This window comes from Egretta garzetta, unplaced genomic scaffold (genome assembly GCF_000687185.1).
Source record: "Egretta garzetta isolate BGI_Z169 unplaced genomic scaffold, ASM68718v1 scaffold229, whole genome shotgun sequence".
Classification (NCBI taxonomy): Eukaryota; Metazoa; Chordata; class Aves; order Pelecaniformes; family Ardeidae; genus Egretta; species Egretta garzetta.
In genome coordinates, this window is record NW_009270000.1 from 4,010,819 (window position 1) to 4,030,587 (window position 19,769).

General features: G+C 40.5%; 1 protein-coding gene across 1 annotated transcript in view; it reads right to left on the reverse strand.

Moving 5' to 3' along the window:
- The window catches only part of CDH2 (cadherin 2), a 110,195-nt gene that overhangs the window by 40,774 nt on the left and 49,652 nt on the right, over positions 1-19,769 (reverse strand). The gene's annotated exons all lie outside the window — the stretch shown is intronic.

Genomic DNA, 19,769 nt, shown 5'->3' on the forward strand with positions numbered 1-19,769 from the left:
GGTTTCCCATTTTTTTTTAATTTCCCCCCCCCCCCCCCTTCCTTTTGTCCTGTCTGAAAGAGGCACATTGGAGCAAGAAGTCAGTAAAACTGGTTGTATAGATAATGATGTGAAGTGCACAAAACAGAACTGATAACAGGTTGCTGCTTCCTTTTCCCAATTGCTTTCACTACCACTTATCTTCTGGGTTACTGCAAATAACAGTAGGTAAAAAATGAAAGTGTGCTTTTATAACCAATGATTGTTCTTTAATGTTTCCAAAGCATTATGAAATATTTTGATTGTATGGGCAATAGAAGTGCAAAACATCATTATGAAGGTTGTGCTGAAATGCACATAGTGAAGATGAAATGAGGCTTTATGCCTCATTTCAGTTATTGGACTTTTTATACTGTGCTAAACCATGCACAAACTATTTAGCTTCAAAACCTAAAGGTCCCTTCTCAAGAAAAATCACGACTAAATGTCATGCATCATATGCTTTCTTCTGTAATGCACTGTTCCAGGAAGGTACTGAGAAGAAGAATCATACCTTTTTGTATTTGAACTTCAAGGACCAAGCTGATGTTCAGATGACATACAAAATTTGCTTTCATACTGCACCCTTTCAGCTATCCAGAATCCCCCCTTCACACTCTCACGACAGAAGAGACTGTACAAAACACTTCCTTGAAAGGGTCCATCATGTACAAAAATGAGACAAAACACAGCACTCCTCAAAATAAATGATAAAACGTCAATCTCCTTAATACTGATCTTGCTGGGCTGGGCAGGGATACTGCTCTTTCCAGAATGCTCGCAGAGTTTGAAGGTCTCCCTTGGTGAAACGCCAGCCTCACCGTGGGGAGAAGAACGTGCCACATCCCACAGAGCACTGAACCCAGGAAGAACAGATCTGCCAGGGTAAAAGGCTGAAGCCTCGCTGCTAGGGCTCCTCCTGTGGCCCTCCATGTAGATGTTGCCTCAGGACTTCTTCATTAGCAGTGAGAGTGCTTCATCAAAATGCTAATAAATACTCAGCCTCTCACGTAAGTTTTCATATTACTCTATAAAGTAATCCCTATTGCTCCTGAAGTCCATCCTACCTGCTCCATAAAGTACGACTGACTTCCTTTCCTATTATGGATCTACAGGTGTGCAAGATTTGGAGAAAGTGACAGAACCTCTGGTGAGCTGATCACATGGGAAGAGAAAATTGATGGGCAGAAGGTCCAGCTCGCAAATGTTGACCATCCCAGCTATCTCCTGTTCTTTTCAACACCGAGCCTCGTGGCCTGAGTCAGCTTACCCTGATGGTGATGATGATGATGCCAAAACACGACAGCCAACTGAGAAAATGCACCATTCTAAGCCAAGGATATAAAACCTCCAGTTAGAGCAACTACACCCGTACCCAGAAATTATTACCACAGTCCTAATTCTGTAATTCTGATTAGCCAACCTTCAGAGCTGGATATTCAGTATTTTTAGCACAAAAATAAAGAGGTGTCCAAGAAAAGCTTACTCTAAAGTCACTACACATCTAATGATTTAGGAACTTAATGACTGGACGACCAAACAGCACTGCTCCAACTTGGGTTCAGAGGCACAGACCACCCATACCCCAGACATGGAGAGAGTTGGACTTCCTCCAAGTGTCATCTCTGTTCACAAACAAAACACTCAGTCAGAAACAGTTCACATTAAGAGACTAAGGAAAAAAACGCCAGCAATATATCCTGTAGCTTTGTGCCTCTGCTGACCTCTCATCTCAGCTCCAGCTGCTCTCTAAATCTGCTCTTCAAGAGTGTCTTGACCGAAAGGATGATGAACGAGCCAGATTCACCTCTGGCTCTTCTCAGACTTACTTCTGAGAAGTAGGCAGTAGGAAAGAGAATGAATATTAATCTAAACTTTGATCATTACTGGTCTTCAAAAAGGTGAATTTTAAAATTAGTATTACAGTAATTATGGTCCAAAAGTTTAAGATATTACAACAATATTTTATAAAAAAATATTTCCTAACTGTTGCAGAGTAACACAATGTATTCATTTTTTATATAGGTAAATTCATAAAGAAGTTCCCCCATCTTCTTACATATAGACTCTAGTAGCCAAAAAAGCCCAAGAAAAAAAAACCCTGCTAGCCACTTTATTGATATTCCTCCTCCAAGCAACTATATATTATAAAATTCAATAAAAATCCCTTTCCTTTGACAGTATCCTGGTAAAAATGTATAAAGTTGTCGATGTTTTCTGAGAATTATTCTCCCTTTGCAAGGAGCACACATTAACAAATTATACTCAAGTATAACCAACCATAATCAAATTACCTTGACAGAGTACAGGTTTTGCAGTAGCTACTCTCCCCCAACTGCACGGTTATCAGTCTTGTAAATTCAATTTAGATCACTTTGCTTTATTTTTCAGTGTTCAACTGCTATGAACAAAGAGTGATTTCTGACTGTAGGTTTTTAGGCAAAGATTTTTGAAAAAATGCGACAGGAAAATTTTTTTTCACAGACAATAATGACTGTTTATACCAATCATGTTCTTTCTAACAACGACACGGATGGGAGTCATGCTTTCCAAAAGTCAATGTTGGTTGACAGATCAATTGTATGGATTCTTTTCAATTTAAAAAGGGTTAACCAGATGTACTATACAGCATCTAGTCACTTCATGTGCAACAGAAAGAGTAATCAAGTTATCTTGTTTTACTGCTTTTTAATAACACTCTCCACATAAATGATCAGATATGAGTATCTCGCAATCTGCAAAAAAACCTCGCCAATTTGTAAATATTTCTCTTCTGAGTATCTTCTGCACCTTCTGAAAAGTACCTGCTTTTAAAAAAGATTTCTAAGTAAGCTATTTGAAAATGCTAGGAAGTATTCAACCATAATCTACAATAGAACTATTTTGGTTTTAAAGAGAATACCTTTGATCCTATCAGAGCAGTAATATGCACACCAGCCTTGATGCATGGGAGTAAATGCAATTAGTTCACATACTCAAAATAAGGCCATGCACAAGGATTTACAAAACAGGGTCTTTAAACAGAAAAAAATTGTATTTAATAATAGCATATGATTATTATTAAACATTAGACCCTAAGACAAAAGACCATCAGTATCCTAATTCAGGAGTCTTTTCTTGCCCTAAAACCAAGACAAGAGTAATCTATTATTAAAAAGAGAGAACCTCTGTGACTACAACATTCTAAAATGAAAATCTACAGCTCTGTTGTATTAAAGCAAGCTTTCAAGTTAACGCTCTTGCATGGAAGTAATTACAACGCGTGCATACATGTGTAGTGCACAAAACATTAAGAACTAAACATGCAAATTCATTTGAAGTGCACTAGAGAGCTACACCACTCGTACTCAGGTCTAGTGAGATGAATGATTCATGGTATCCATAAAATACATACCTAGCCTCATGTACCTTACTAGTTACCTTCAATCACCTAGAACCATTTCTCACGACAATAAAGCCCCTTTTTAGCTACTCATGTTGGTTTGCACTTTTTGACAACTCTCTTCTGCTCGTAGGCAAATAACACCAGAATTACTTGCCCCAGGGACTGAGCATGGACTGATATAACAGGCTATATTTTTAACATCATTTTTTTGTGAAAATATTAATTTACAGTATAGACTATTAATACATAATTTTTACTACTTGCTTTGCTCCCAAGACAGTTGTGTTGAGTTTGCCATCTGGATTTCTGCACTTTGAAAACATCCAATTCACTTCTAGATAACATCCACGTGCATACAAACAAGCAAAAGTGTATTTCCTTCTGTAAATTTGCTGGAATGGTATTACTCCTCTTGAATGCTATTCTCAATACCTAAGCATCAACCCTCAAGGCTAAGACTCACTTAGAGGACATTATGGAAATTGCAACAAATTCCAAGTGCTAACAACATATGCACTCCAGCAATACGGTTAAGAGTGTGTATCATAAAACGGAGAAGCCAGGTATATTTAATCCACTCAGGATGACTCTGCAGCAGATGAAATAAATAGAATAAGAGAGTAGTTTACATACAACTACCTGCCAGATACCACTTTTACCTTTGACAGAATGAAGAATTACATGGAAAACATTCTGCTTGAACTCTCTACCTATCTGCCTACTCAATACCCGAACATTACCTTCCCCAAGAACACTCTGTATTTAACAAGTCTTCCTACTTTTCAGAGAGAGAAACTGTTGAAAACTACACTAAAACACATAAAGAAAATTAAATACTTTATAAATTAGTCATTTATTTGGACTGGTTATTTCTGTGTCTGTAAGATGATCTGTTAGTCCTACTAACCCAGCACATGTGCTCTTATTTCAGCTTGTGGCTTGTTAAGAGTGGCATGTGAAATGCCCGTGAGACATCTTTTAATTAAATTATAAATAACCTTCAAGAGAAGTGGGGTTTTGACATCATGGTGGACCATTACAACCACAAAGAACTGAGCTACATTCTAACTTGCCTTTTCCATTACCAGCAGCACTTTTAAAGTGGGCCTGATTTTAGAACTTCCTGAGACCAGCTTAAAAACATAATTTAATTTTTGATTTTTTTGATATATGAGTGGTCTACAGCACCCAAGAAGATGTCTTCTTCTCACTTATGAGCTGCGTAAATTAGCTACAGAAATTGCTGATGCAAAATAAACATGGAATATAATCAGGCTACTTTAGACAACGGCATTTTCCTACATATCCTTCAGAGATACTTCAGTACACCAGTGTTGTTTCTAATGGGTTCTTCTGGTCTTTCTTCTAATCCCATTTTCCTTTCTACTTTTACATTCATGCACTGCAGTTTATTCCATACTCCAGACCATCCAGAAAAATCTCAAAACGCTACTCAATTTTGAGCCTTTATGGAGTAACCAGCTTGTGACACTCTAGAAGAAAGCCTGGCTGTCAAAAGGCAGCTGCTCACCACTTTCTGAAAAGCAAGCCTGCTAATTCAGTAATTACTTTTGAAAACCTCCGCCTCTGTGCTGACCACTGCGTTCCGCCACCCCAGCCCACGCCGAGTTGATGGCTACTTCAGTGGGTCACGCGAAACCAACTGGAGTTTTGCCACTTACTAAGGGGCAATATGGCCACTGGCTTCCAATTCCTATTTTCACTTGACTTCACCAGCTTTACAGACTGGTGCCAAGTGCAAACCAAGCCATGAAGCTTGCAAGAGGGGGAAAAAACAAAACAAAACAAAACAGTCACACCAAAAAGTTTCAACTGGGATAAAACTGGGGATGCATCCAAGCAATTTACCAACTTTAGGTGTTTCATAAGCTGACTCATAGCAGCTTAACTTTCCACATTTCCATGCTGTGCTGTTTGCTTAATCATTTGTCTATTCAGTTAGGAAAACAATAATTAAAAGGAAAAGTGATTTGCAAGAGTTATGGTTTAATTCATACTGTACACTTATTTCATTAACTGTAAGCAGTTCCAGAGTGATCTGCAGCAGGCATTAGGTAAAACCTAGTACTAATATATTACTTTACCCTGTGGAATTCAGATGCTAAGTGAGGAGTCTATAGCAGAAAAGCTATAAAGTTGTACAAAAAGTTGCATGATACGCTGGTAAAAGTAATCTGTTCTAGTTACGGCAACTAACGCTCATCCAATGCAATCCCCTTCTCTGCCTCGCTCCCCAGACTGCTAGTTCTAGATGGACGAATATGCACGTTTCCTAAAATAATATACATTCAAAGGAATCTGGCAGCCTACACAACAGCAGGCCAGTGGACATAGGCCTCCCTCTCCCTATTTCTGCAGCAGGTATTTTTAATTCTTACTTTGTACAATTGCATTTGAGACTTTTTTTCTTTTCAAGTACTTTGTTGCAGGTGCAAATGGGAAATATCAAAGCCCAGCGCATACTCTTCCCTACATTAGAAGGCTGCCTCCTCATAAACCCTACTAACTCAAACTCTAAGGTCTATGTTTAAAGTATTTTCTTTCACAGGTAGCTATCACCAGACTGCCCGATGCTTGCACTCCCAGTGAAAGACTCGCACAGTTCTTTAATAAAATGCCATCTAGTTTCCAGTTCCCATAATCCTCTTTGTTTACAGAACAAAGTCGTAACAGGCATGCCAGAATGAAAATGGGGATAATGTTCTTTCTATTCGATAGAAATGCCTCTGCAGCTTTTCAGAACGGGAATACCAGCCATCAGCAAAACACAGGACTGGTATCTCAAACAGAGTCCAAATTATATCTGATTCACTGATCCTTTTCAGTCCTTGCCTCTACCACTCACTGACACAAAGATCTGCGCTTTGACACCCCCTTTGTCTCTATTTTAGAAAAAATAAAATGCAGAAAAAAGAGAATAAGCATCTTCGAGAAGGGGAAGTACTTATATTTCGACAACTGCTTTTGTTTTTAAACACAAAAAGGTTTCTTTCCCTCCGCTCTGTATTGTTTAAAGCAGTTTCGCTCCAGATGAGCCTATAGGCCCCTGCAGAGTTCTGCGCCAGCTTTTTTTCTAAATGATGCTAGCTGAAAGAAAACTCTGTAATAAATGTCATTTCTGTCCTCTGGACTACGCAGCGCACCTTCAGTACTTTCCCAAGTATACCAATCTACACAGTAATAAAAAGAAGGCTTAAACACTAATCTCTGATACCCATAATGCATCAACAGACCTGCTAAAATCCAATTTGGTAATTAAAAAATACAGCGACTGAACAGTCAAACCAGGAGACTAAAGGGAAGGTACTGTCTCTGCAGATTGCTAGCAGGAAACAGTTTCAAAATTCAGGCACTTAACACAAACCTATTTTTACCTCTATTCATTTTTATGTGACCTTAAGCAGTGTAAGAAACAAATACCTATAATTATGGTGCAGCAATTAAAGGGCAGTTTTATTGCTACAGTAATGACTTAAATATCTAGTAAAAACTAGATAAGCAGCTTTGCCTTTTAGTCTATCTTTAGAAAATGCAAAAAAAAGTTAGCTTTTTTTTTTCCCTAGTCTTTTTTTTTCCCCTCTTGTTAGCAATAAGGAGAGTGAGAACAGAGAATAGATGCTTTCATATGTTCTCTTTGCTAACTGTTCCTGGCCCAAAGTCCTTCTAGGCTTCAGGTTTCACAGGTTTTTTTCTAGCTCTTCTTTCTTTCTTCTTTATTCCTCCTCCTCCCTCTCTCTCTAGGTGTTCTGTATTTTTTTTTAAACTTACTTTATTCCCCGATGCTCCCATTTCTCCTACCCCCTCTTTCAACTGTGCTCCTGACAGAGGTGCCGGGGTGCTGGAGCATTACTAATTTCAGGCTGACAACCCAGGCTGCACGCTCAGGCTTCAAGCACACCTAGGCAGAAAGAGCCTGTCACTGGAGGGCTGTCTTTAAAAAAAATAAACTAATTAACTAACTAAATAATAATGCAGGCTCCTGGAGTTTCTGTAAAGAGCCAGGACTTGCTGAAATACCAAAAGGGAGCATACTTTCAAATGAGCTGATAATCTGTTTCACCAATTCAATTACTGGTCAGCAGTTTTCCATGCTGACTTAAGCCCCCACACTAAGAGGGGTTTAGGAACAACAACAGAACATAGGGGAGAAGCATGCATGTATCACGTTCAGGCTCTATTTCTCTTCTTGCCATGAAAAGAAATAAAATAAAACTAGATATTTTTCTCATTAAATTCCAGGTCTGCTTAGGCAGAAGCAAGTGGTGTATTTGCACTGCACTGCAACATACAAAACCACCCCGCTCTGACAAATGGCAGTCATCCCGCCAACACTCCTGCTTCCTATTGAAAAAAAAGTGTCTTGAAACAGATGCAGGACTATTTAATATTCTGTATTCTGCTGCATACCCCATTGCTTGGGAGCACCTTTTGCAGTCCCTCCCAGGTGGCTGTGGATGCAGCAAGGGGAAAGGGGAGAGTTTTCCCTAAAGTTGCTCTTCAACTTCACAAACCAGCCAGCTCCACAAACACCAGAGCTGCTTTTCCTCTCCCCTCGCCTCCCTTCCCCTCTCTGCCAACGCCGGTGGCTTTTGTCACTCCCCCACAGGTCATTCCTCTGGGCACACTACGGTCTAATTTTCCAAAGCTGCAATTATTTTTAATGATTTTTAAAAGGTCCTTAGTCATCCTCAAGCTACCACGGCAGCTCTACGTGCCACTTCTTTCCTAAAAGAGGACTTCTGGTATCTCTGGGGGGGAACCTTCCAGCCAGCAGAGCTGGACAGGGAGACTCTGACACAACTGCACCAGCACCCCCACGGCAAACAGCGGGCACAGCCAATCTCGAAGCAGAACCACCCTATAACACAGGGATGCTCGTTACCTTAGCAAATGGATAATGGTGCAAAAATACCTTATTTGCTTGAACACTGTGCTTTTCTAACAAAAAAGGGCAAAATACATACCAGTTGCTGAATGGGGTGGAAGAAGAGCAGATACAGCCTAGCAGTGTTCACACCGATGTGTTAGATAGCAATAAAAATCATAAATCCCAGGGATTATACTATCACTGGATCATGTCCAGCAGGCCTCAGGCAGAAAACTAGTTGCCATGGCAGCTTAATGTTTTCTAGTCAGACCTCAGGTTTTTATTATTATTATTATTATTATTATTATTAAACACAGATATCTGACGTTAAAAATCAAAAAAAGCACTTGGTGACTGGTGCAGGCTAGTACAGTGTATTTCACAGCCAGGCCACAGTAGTACTTCCCATAACAGAGTAGAGGAATCAAAAAGCTAGGGCGATACGTCTGTCTCATCGCAAGGGAGTACCTGTGGGCAAAAGCAACCTCTGAATGGGTGTTCTCTCCCTCTATGTATCGCTTTCATAATTTCAACAGCAAAGGTGACGTGCTAATTAATAACCAATTAATCAATCATTAAAGAGGGGGAAATACCAAGAGAACTGGCAGGAAAATGCCTGATTTCATGTATTTGGAGGTACCTCTATCACTTGAGTTGTTTGTTCAGTAGCTTTTTATAGCATCTCTCCAAACACAATTCACATTCCCCCTAGACGCAATAAATGTGTGTAAACACCTTAAAAATAAACGCAGGACCACTAGTACTAGCCATCCTGTTTAAATGAATTAGAAATATATAGGGAATCATTTGACACTGCTGACCGTGGAAGTTCACCTGAAACACTGCAACACCATGGTGAAACCTTAAAGTTATATTCAGTGCTACACATAGCAGCAAAGAGTAATTAGTACATATTTTACATGTTTTTCCTCTTGAGCTAAAGTAAATACAAGGATCAGAAACAAATAATCCAGTGTTGGAATACTTTTTAATGACTGGCATTTAGTGAATGCTCCCAGATGATTATTAATTACTTTTATCTTCTTGGTTGATTACCTAAACCATACTGTGAACAAGACGAAAACCATCCCTTGTTGCGATGTTACCAAATCTCAACAGCACAAAAGGAAAAACAAGACAGGAAGAGAAATTTGGCTTCTTCAGGTCTGAGCTACAGACTGAGGACCTCAGAATTGAGTCTTTTCAAATTACTATTTTATTTAACGTAAGGTCCCCCTGGCTCCAGGTAAATTAGAGAAACACTAGCTGCAACCAGAAGTAGTATTGTCGCTTCATATCTGACTGCACCATATAGTGCAAACTCCTTAAAATGACCAATATGAGGTCACTTGTGTACAGCTGACACAAGTCAAAATTGAAGCAATGCTACTTTTCTTCAAGAACACTTACCATTCTTTGCATATCTTGTCTAGGGATTACAAAATTACAAGGCTCAAATAATCCACTTAAATTCAAATTGACAGTAATAAAACTGACAGGAGTAAAAAAGGTGTTATGCTAGGAAAAAACACTGATAAAACCTGTTTCTTCACAAAATGCAGACAAGCGTGACAGCAGCACAACATGGTACCTGGGTTAATATAGGAATGGAGAAAAAAAAAATAGTCCTCAGATACAGTATGGAGACAAGTAAGAGGGATACAGACAGACTTCATTCAAGAGGCAACTTTCAGTACATCCACCACAGAATTAAGACATAGTTTAGGATCCTATGCCAAGACAATGCTGTGCAAATTTATGCAATTTATTCCAGGTGGGAACAGAGAGACAGACCTGGCTGAGCAGCCTCTCATTTAGCAATCATGAATCAGTCCAGCCACAAAAGACCAGAAAAGAAAAAGAAGAGACCTTCTGATATATTTGAAGATGATAAACGCAACATACTTTTTTTGTCTAGACTTTCCTGTGGGCCTTTTGAGCGCAAAACGCAAGACACTTGACATTCAAATTGTGTTACATTGGAATAATGCCTGAAAATGGCAGGGGCTTCACTGATGGAACTAGAACTAAAAATTCTACTTTTAGCTGAGCCTAAGGATGGGAGCCAGATATTACCTTTCTGAACCCTTTCGCTGGGTTGAACAGTTACATGAGCTTTGACATCAAAGATTACAGTTATAAATATCACAATGAAAACCCTACATGTGATAATGGCTCCTAAAGGGAGTCATTAGGATTCATTTCTGGATGTGGCAATTAACTATCACTGTCTGAGTCAAGACTATTTTGCTGAGAAGCAGTGAGGTATTGTATTCTATACAGTCTTGACTTTTCAGTTATTAGTCACGACATCCTAAGTTTCTTAGTTAACGTTTTGCCGCATCATGCTCCAAATGCCTAGACTGCGAAGTGCCTGGGGATTATCCCTACGGCGATCAGTATAATGGGACTGATCCTTGACTGAGAGTCCTAGGTACTAGATGAAAATAGTAATAACTTCTAACATTTACATGAATCAAACATGGTCCAAGCACCTGGAAACATTCAGCGGTAACTTGTAGAATCAAGGCATCACAAAAGCAAAACTAAATTTGCCTTCAGGAACCCAAGAAGTGTCTTACTCCAATAGGAAGGCATTCCTCGCTTTGCTTACCAGAATACTAAACGTTTGTTTCCAAAAGGAATCTGAGTGGAAAAGCCCCATTGTAATAAACGTTTCCAGATTTCAATGGCTATTTCAACTGCCATCTGTATGCCTCTCAATTTCCCTCAAATGTCTGAATTCCCCGAAAAGACACCTGTGGCATTCACTCAAGAGAACAAACACCTCTTTTCACTTCCTCTCCCCCAAAACAATGCCAGTTTGCAAAGGGAATAAAGCAAGCCATGCTACACTGGCTAGGCACTTCAGAAAATACTACCCCATGTGTCCTACAGTAATGACTGCTGATGCAGAGATATTTTTCTTTATCATGAACATTATCATGAACATCTTGTACAAAGATGACCGAAACGCTGTACTTTGATAGCCAATACAGGCAGATTCATGATCTATCTAAATGATTGTTAAAGTTACTCATGGCAAAATTCTTCCCTTTCCTGGTGCATGATACGCGGTTCCTCTCCAATAAATCTCAGACACTTACTATAACCAAGACATGCCTTTGTATGCATATGAAAATGCTTTTGGTCCATAAATGCAACAGTTTCACCTACTGAGAGAAGACGGATTCATTCAGCGGAACAACACACTGAATTTCTCCTGAAACAAAACTGTAGAGCATGAAATAGCAACCTGTCATCAGATGTTGGGAGTCTGATGTTCATCAGCAGCAGCTAAAACCACCCTCTCCTCCCACCCGTGTCTGAGGGAGTTGACAGCCATCTGCATGCAGGGCCGGCCAGTCTACGTCCTGCAGGCGAGGACTAAGAGTCAAACTCTGCAAGGCTGTTTAGGATCTATTTCACTAGGGTTTCGGGCTATGTTCTAGGACGCTTAGAAAACCCAACCAAACAAAAACTGCAAACAATCAAAAAAACCCCACCCCCCCAAAAAACCCCACAATCAAACCCCCAAATAAACCAACACAAAAAAAGCCACAAACCCCCCACCCCTTACACATGCACACCCCAAAAACCAAACCACAAGAAAACCAAGGCTCAATGTTTTCTGTTCATGTCAAGCAACTTCAGTGCAGCTGTTCTCCACTACACTCTACTGTCTATTAAAAAGTGCACACTGTAATTGCAGAACGGACCCATATCCACATCACCCTACCTCACTTTATATTCAAGGTGAGGAATTAAGCTGCCCTCAGGAGGAGGCTCCTATGAATACAGCCTGAGAGCTGTATTCAGGGACGGTACTGCCGACCCTCCTGCCCAGTGGCGAGAGTCCACCTGGCTGGTGCATAACACTTTGAGGAGGTAATCGGACAGGTTAGCAAGCCATATAGCCAATTTTAGCAGCCGCCTCAGTCGAGCGCTCTGAGTCCAGAATAACTCTTTTAAGCTGGGCAATGCCCAAAGGTAAATGAGTGATGCGTTATGTTGACTTGCCTCTCAGGGCTCAGATCATGGTATCTAAAGCTCACCTTCCCAGGAGAAAGGGACTTCTGCAAACTAAAAGCAGCCTCTCCAGCAGCAGGAAGCAGCAAGTGAAATGGAACAGATCTGACCTTACACTAAACATCTGAGCTACATTTTAAAATACTGGCACCAAGACATTACTACTTTGCTTTGATACGCTGCCAAGGGAAAGCAAAGAGCCACTGAAAATTGAACTCCATTTAGAAGTCGCGTCCATTTTTCAATAATCCTTGTAACACTCTGTACATAACTTAAGGATGCTACAAAAGACAACAGCCTATGATGTCATAAAATAATAACATTCATGTGAAGGTCCTAACGGATTCATGCTTAGTAGTGTCATAAATCAGAAAAATTACCAAGGAACATATAAGTGATACCACAAATGAATTACATACATTAACTTGGGTATGGAGAAAGGCATTTGGGTAAGATTAACAAGACTTCTGGCTCACAAGCACACAAGATGGCTGCTGTTCTTTATTAGAGAAGTCAACGTTTTGATAAAGTTCATTACAGTGCTTTTTTCTTAGAAATGCATACATGTCACTTCTAATGTGCAACTGTTGGCATTTTGCTCATTGTAGACACACTCTACGTGCTTCTTCCTTAAACTCCTTTGTTGCTGGATGTGTCCAATATTACAAGTCAACTTTTTCTTTGAGGACCAAGGAAACTATTTTGCTCATTGTAGACGCACTCTACGTGCTTCTTCCTTAACTCCTTTGTTGCTGGATGTGTCCAATACAACAAGTCAACTTTTTCTTTGAGGACCAAGGAAACAGAGTAACTGTAGACATCTGATATTTTAGCCATACAACTGTGATTTATCTGTAGTACTCAAAAAGCCCTCAGGGATAAAAATCAGCAACTGCATTCAATCTATTTACAAATCACATTCAACTGTCTCATGTACAGCTGCATAGCATTGTTTTTACTTTAGCTTACCTTCAGATCCGATGGGTTTCTGCCCTTTAAGTATTAATTAATCTCCCTTTCCTTCATATACCTTGTTGACACCATGCCTTTTCTTAACCTGCCTTCTACATGTGACACCACCTCATTCTCCACTTTCACATTTTTTCAGCTAGATGTCTCCTCCAAGAGGTGTTTGCCATAAAATGAGTCCATGGTGTTCAGCACAATACTATTTCCACGTAGGTCCTTGTCTCTTAGCAGCCAGTGAGATCTCTTCTATTATTCTTCCAAATGGGAAAGATGGAGAGAGAATAAAAAAAGCATCTCATCTCCAAAGGCAGCAGACACAATGGTCTTCCCAAAACCTTGATGCAGGTGGCAGAGCCAAGACAAACAGCAATGCCTTAGGAAATGGATGTCCCTCACCTGGGATGGCTTACTACATGGTATTTTAGGACGTAAGACCACAGCACACATCACTTCTTTCCACTATTCTGTCAAATGTGTTCTCCCCATCACAACTAGAGATGCTCTTATCTAATGATGGATGAAGAGCTAACTTAACTCATGCTATCTTTACAAAGATTCGGAAACAATTCTTAAAGCCATTCTAACAAACCGGCAAGACCTAAATTCAGAAAACTTCCACAAAGGAATCAGAAATCTGCACAAAGTTCTGTAAAGAAAAACTGGAAAGTAATACTCAGTAATCAAAAAAAATGAATGAAGAAAAACTAAACACCACTCTTAAAACACTGTCCTGAAAACCTGCCACCACTTTACGTATAGAAATCTTTGTCTTCTTATTTAAAAAACATAAATTAGTATGTTCATGTAAACGTTTCCTCTCTTGTCAAATAGGACCATTCTCTCTTTGTAGCCTCATCAGGTCAAAAGCATAGTCGAGCCTGTGGTGCTCATTGACCTGAAGGGAAAACGGAATGTTTAAGAGCAAAAAAAGCCATGTGATTTCTCTAGCTGAAAATGGAAAGGATTAATCTTCCCCCAAATGTCTTTTCAGTCAGGTAGCAGTTTTTATTTTAAAAATATTTATTAAAGATATTTGATACTTTTCTTGGTTGTGGTCATCAACTACACAAGGCTGAGATGTGGTGGGTTTATAATTAATGTAAGAAAGGTGGCTTTGTCCTTTACTTTCTTCATCCAAGCCTGAAATACATTTAGAAGGCCTAGTCAACAACTGTATATAACTTTGAATTAGAGGACTGGCTCATCAAAACTGAATGCAGTTTTGATATAGTTTAATGCTGTGCTGTAAAATACTGCTGCTTTCCAAAATTGAATTTACCAAGTTTTTAAAAGGTGTATTTATGTTTCCTGACACAGTAGTTTATTACATTTACCGGACTAATAGCCAAGTCTATATTTCTCGTCTGCTCACAAACACAACAAACTTCTCGGGGGCTTCAAATGCACCTACTACGGAACATGATCTAAGGCAAATAAAAACTGCCCAGTAAAGGAAGGAGGGAACAGGGCACAATGTCTATCCCTGCCCCCATTAATGCTGCTTTACTGGGTGACCCCGAGGATGTCCTTTGCGATCAAACAGGAGGAGTTTCACTGCAGACACAAAAAGGAGGTCGAGAGATGAGAGGCGAGGAGGATGCTCTGCTACCACTGCCAGGGCAAGCACCACCCGAGCCTAACCACAAGCAGTTCCTACTCCTCCTATAACCGCTACAGACCTCTGTCTTTCCAGACAAGAGGACCCCTCTCTCAGCCTCTCCTTGGATGAGGAATTTACTCTCCGGCACAGAAACGCACAGCTCGAGAATACAACATCCAACGACACAGGCATGCCGCAGCCCTGAGCTTTCCAGCGGCGCCGCTGCAGGGGCAGCTCTGCCACGCGGGCAGGACACGGGGTCACGCAGGGCAGTGAAATATCAAGGGCAGCAAATTGTTTAGTGACTATTTTGTTTACCGTGCAAGCGGCTTTTGATGAAGAGGGGCGGTAATTCTTTCCAGCTTGCCTTGGGCAGTCAAAGCTATAAAAGCGTTTGTACTTGACTGGTGTCTAGGGAAATCAGACCGAGTCCTAGCTCTGTTTCTTTATCAAGTTTGCCAAGTGGTAAGCTACGCGTGGCACACTTTTATATTCTTTTTTTTCCTCCCTCTCCCCACCCCAATTACTCCACATAACATGTCCAGAAAGAGTATTAAACACCCCAGTCCAAAAGCAAACAAAGAGCAGGCAAACAAATCCCTCCAACACTCAAAAGTATTTAGCAAGCTGCTTTTGCAAAGGTTTACAATTTGCGCAAGAATTTGTCCTCATCTTCATAGGAAAATGCAATGCCATGCAGATTCCCAGGCAGAAAAATCTCTCTCAGGCTAAAGATTTGCCTGGCAACTTGAACGAAGCAATAAATGGCTGGAAAAGAGTTTTATTTACAGCTTGGCAGAAGTTAAAGTGACGGAGCGCACTAGCAGACATTACCAACGATAAAACCAGAAATATGGATTTTTAAAGTTTATTTACGGGCCATATGTAGTTTATGTTGCACCGCTATCACATGTTAAATGAGAAATTACAACACAGCTGGTGGCAACAGGGAATTTCGGTAATAACCTTGAACAATCATCTTATCCTTACCCCCCAACCCTTACCTAGGTAAAAGTGCAATTTTTGTCAAAACTCCCAAAACTGAAGTCAATTGTAAAATATTACATTCTTTGAAGAATATGAAGGTGACTTTGGTTAATACCAAACTATTTACAGAAAGGAACAATCCACCTTTCAAAACGAAGATACTCATTTGACATGAAACACTGAAATGATTAAAAATTTAACAGATTATAAATTGCGATTATTAAGTGCAACTACCAACAATAACTCAGAGAGAAGTGCTTTGCCTTCTAGGTTATTTTGATAGCGCACAATAGAGTAAAACTAATTATAGTTTCAAGGTCTTCATCATTACGTAACTCAAAGCCCACATCAGTCAATTTACTAAAAACGTCTCATACACATGAAACAAATGATTTACGGTGCAACTGAACCAACTAAAGCAGGGCAGCCACAATATTAGGGTGAATTTAAGGAAGACCTGAAAAGCCTGAACCAACCAGCCACAGCCCGTTAATATAGTTAAGTCGAATCAAATCAACCTTAAGTTCTCACAAGTCCATATAAAACTCTAAAAAGAAAAAAAATTAAAATAAGCCTCCCCCCCAACTTCTCGGCATTATTTTATTGCACTGCTCTGTTAATTGTTGGGTGGCGTCTACTGGAAATTTGAGTTCATGTTGTTTTCAAGAAAACCCCCAAAGACTAAAAGCATTAAAGTAATCTTGCTATTACATATACTTGCTTTAAATGAGACAAGGGAGGAGAAAATGAAGAGACTACTACAGAAAAGAGAAATGCATGAGTTCTCACTTGTGATTTCATTTGCAAGTTAAACAAAAACTCTCCTGGACAGGCATCTCAAATTGATACTTAATAAATAAATAAAGCATCAACAACCAAAGCTCAGCTTTTCCAGAGTAAAGTCACTGTGTTTGCAAAGAAAGCACTGAAGGGAAACAAGTAGATACCAGAAACCTCTCTGTACTACACACGGGTATTGATCTGCAAGAGTTTGGTATGCACAAGAACTACAGGACTGTGTCCTAGGGAAATGAAGAGGAGCTACGACACTGTTGCTGCTGCTTGGAATCTTTCCGCCGAATGGAGGATTTGCTCCTGTGGCTTTTCCAAAAACTTCTCATGGCTAACGAAAAAATAGGGAAAAAAAATCAAGGCTGACAAAGGATGAAGCATGTCCCAGTCTCCTCCCTTCTTGATAGCGTATCCCCCTTGCCCCTCAATTAGGCTGCTCTGCACAGATGCCAGTACAGTCAGCAGAAAATGAGAGGAAATGTTTCCAAACAGATAGTGCTAGGGGAATACAGGACTGGTCTTGACAACTGCACACAGGCAAGGAGAAAATGCTTCTGCCAAGTTAATTATGGCCCTGGTCATACCCATCACGGTTGCTCCCATTCATTCCACTGCAGACTACAGCGCCACCAATGCTGTCTTGTTCCCAGTCCTTTCTTACTTACAAGCAAGTCCTTACTTATCCTTTCAACTATACCGATGCAATGCTTGCAGCAATCAATTTATCTTTAAGATGCTGGCTTCTGACATACCAATAAATTAATGGCCTACAACAAACACTAAATGGACGCAGCATCTTCAGGATCAGAGATGGATTTGAAGGCATATATAATACAAGCAGAATCGACAAATGGTCTTTAATAAAGATTTCCCAACATACATAAGTATGTTGTCTATCCATATTTTTATCTATATATTTTTACAGTACATCGGGGTTGCCAACAGGACAAAATTGCAACCACTCAGGCTGGAATTTGCCATGAGATAACTTTATTTCTTTTTCTTTTACCTCAGTATATGGGTCTCGGCCATTTCTGAAAGTGACAGTAAGAAAAACAGTCACTTTATTCCTACAGCTGCCCATGCTAACTACCTTGACAAGGCCCATCACCGGGATGCGGTGCTGTTCTTGACTGCTGCAGCTATAAAACACAAATAATTACCTGTCTTTTGACTCCACTTTAGCTAAAAGAATCCAGCTTCTCCTGAACAGCTCTAAGGAAGCAGAACAACTCTGATTCTCAAAGACCCAGCCTCATAGGAGGCAACAAATGCTGCCCTTGAAACCGCTTTTTATCACCCGTTTTCTCTAAGCAAGTGGCAGAGAAGTAGCTTACAGAGAAGGGGCCATAGAGGCCAGTTCTGGGGCAGATGAGCACTGGAAAAGCCTTGTGATGCTGCTGCTCAGAGAACATGTACCATGAATGAAACATCCCCCCTCCCCCCCGCGCCCTGCCTCCAAATTCTTCCGCTGTGCAAATCTGCAAACTGACAAGCCAACTGTACAGAAATCCTAAAACTGTAAGTATTTTGACTGTCTAAACTTAAATTCGAAACCAGCACTCTATTTGAGAAGGCGGCACACATGGGCAACGAAGAGCACGCAGAACACAAGATTCAGTACTCCTCTATTCAGTGGCAGGAAGGCATCTATTATCAGATGCAGAACGGGCCTGAAATGCAAAGAAAGCCAGCATTGTTGCGGGTGTTACTGGGAACAACATCCTAACTGCTCGTTACAGTTACTCAGAGAAAGATGAGCGGGGACAACCCCAAAATAGTATCTTTAAAACTGATAAACCAAAGCTTAATTCTTGCAATAAAACCGAAACCCAAGCAAGCATGTACAGTACTTGGGTACTACCCAGAAAACTCAGGGATAAAAAAAACAGCTAGAGGTTGGCCTTCACAGCCCATCTCGGCAAGCTCGCTATAGAGCAGCAGTGAAAGATGCAGTCAGCCTTTTAGGCATGGTTGTCTTGGAGACACCAGAACACACTGTATTGATGACAAAGGAAACAAAAAGCTGGATGCACTTTCTAAGGCTTTTTAGTCTGCTCTCTTTCATCTGGAGTTTACGGAGGAGGGCCTCCCTGGGATGGGTATGCGGAGAATGCTGGCAGCAGGGCCGGATCATTGAGGTAGAAACCCCAGCTTGCTTGGGACAGGGTTTCATGCGGCCCCAGAGCACCCTTTATCCCCGGGAACATGCAGCGTGGCAGCTCCAGCAAACGAGACCCACGCTCGCTCACTTTGAAGGCTTAGCTCTGCACAAGCACTAAACCCCTCCACCTAAGGATCTTTAAGAGAAATAAAGCAAGCGGTGTCTCCTGGTTTGTACCATTTATCCAAGTGGTCTTCTGCTAGGTTCCTTCCAAACTATAGGCAGAAATCTGGCAACGTACTTTGGGATAACGGAGCCACAGAGTTTCCAGCAGCTAGCAGAGGAAGGGCTAGCATCGTTCAGGCTGTGAAACTATGAAAACAGCTATTTCATTTCACTGCAATTGAGATACGCACAGTGGAAGTTTATTTTTTAAAGAGGCTGTGAACAGTCAATCCTTCCTATTCCAATTACTGAGCAACTCCTGTAACTCTGTAATGTGTAACTTCCATACCGAACTCCGTCAGATTTTAGCTTTATGAGGAGATAAGCCAAGCATGTAATTTTTGTCCCCCTTTAACCTGCTTGGAGAGGAAGGCTATTACCGTGAAGCAACACTCCGTTTGAATGGACCTCTTCCACACTGCACTGTAATATGTGCATCGTGTACAAGGATCTTTTCAATTTGCAGTACTTTTCATCGATAATACAATTCAGACCTGCATCAGAGGATGTCATGACAACAATAGTAACTACTGACTTTAGACACATGCTGTCACCCATCAATCCTCAAATTAAGCACCAACACTTAAAGTCTAGCTGGATAGCGTGACAACACAAGCCTAAATATGTATGCTGCAAGGGTTCTGGCTCCCTGTCTCCACATCGAAACCTCATGTAGGACAGGCATGACACCGACTCTTACTTGCAAAGAAAGCGCAGGGGTTGTAGCTATTTCTCATACCAGAATAAAAAAAAAAAAAAAAAAAAAAAAAAA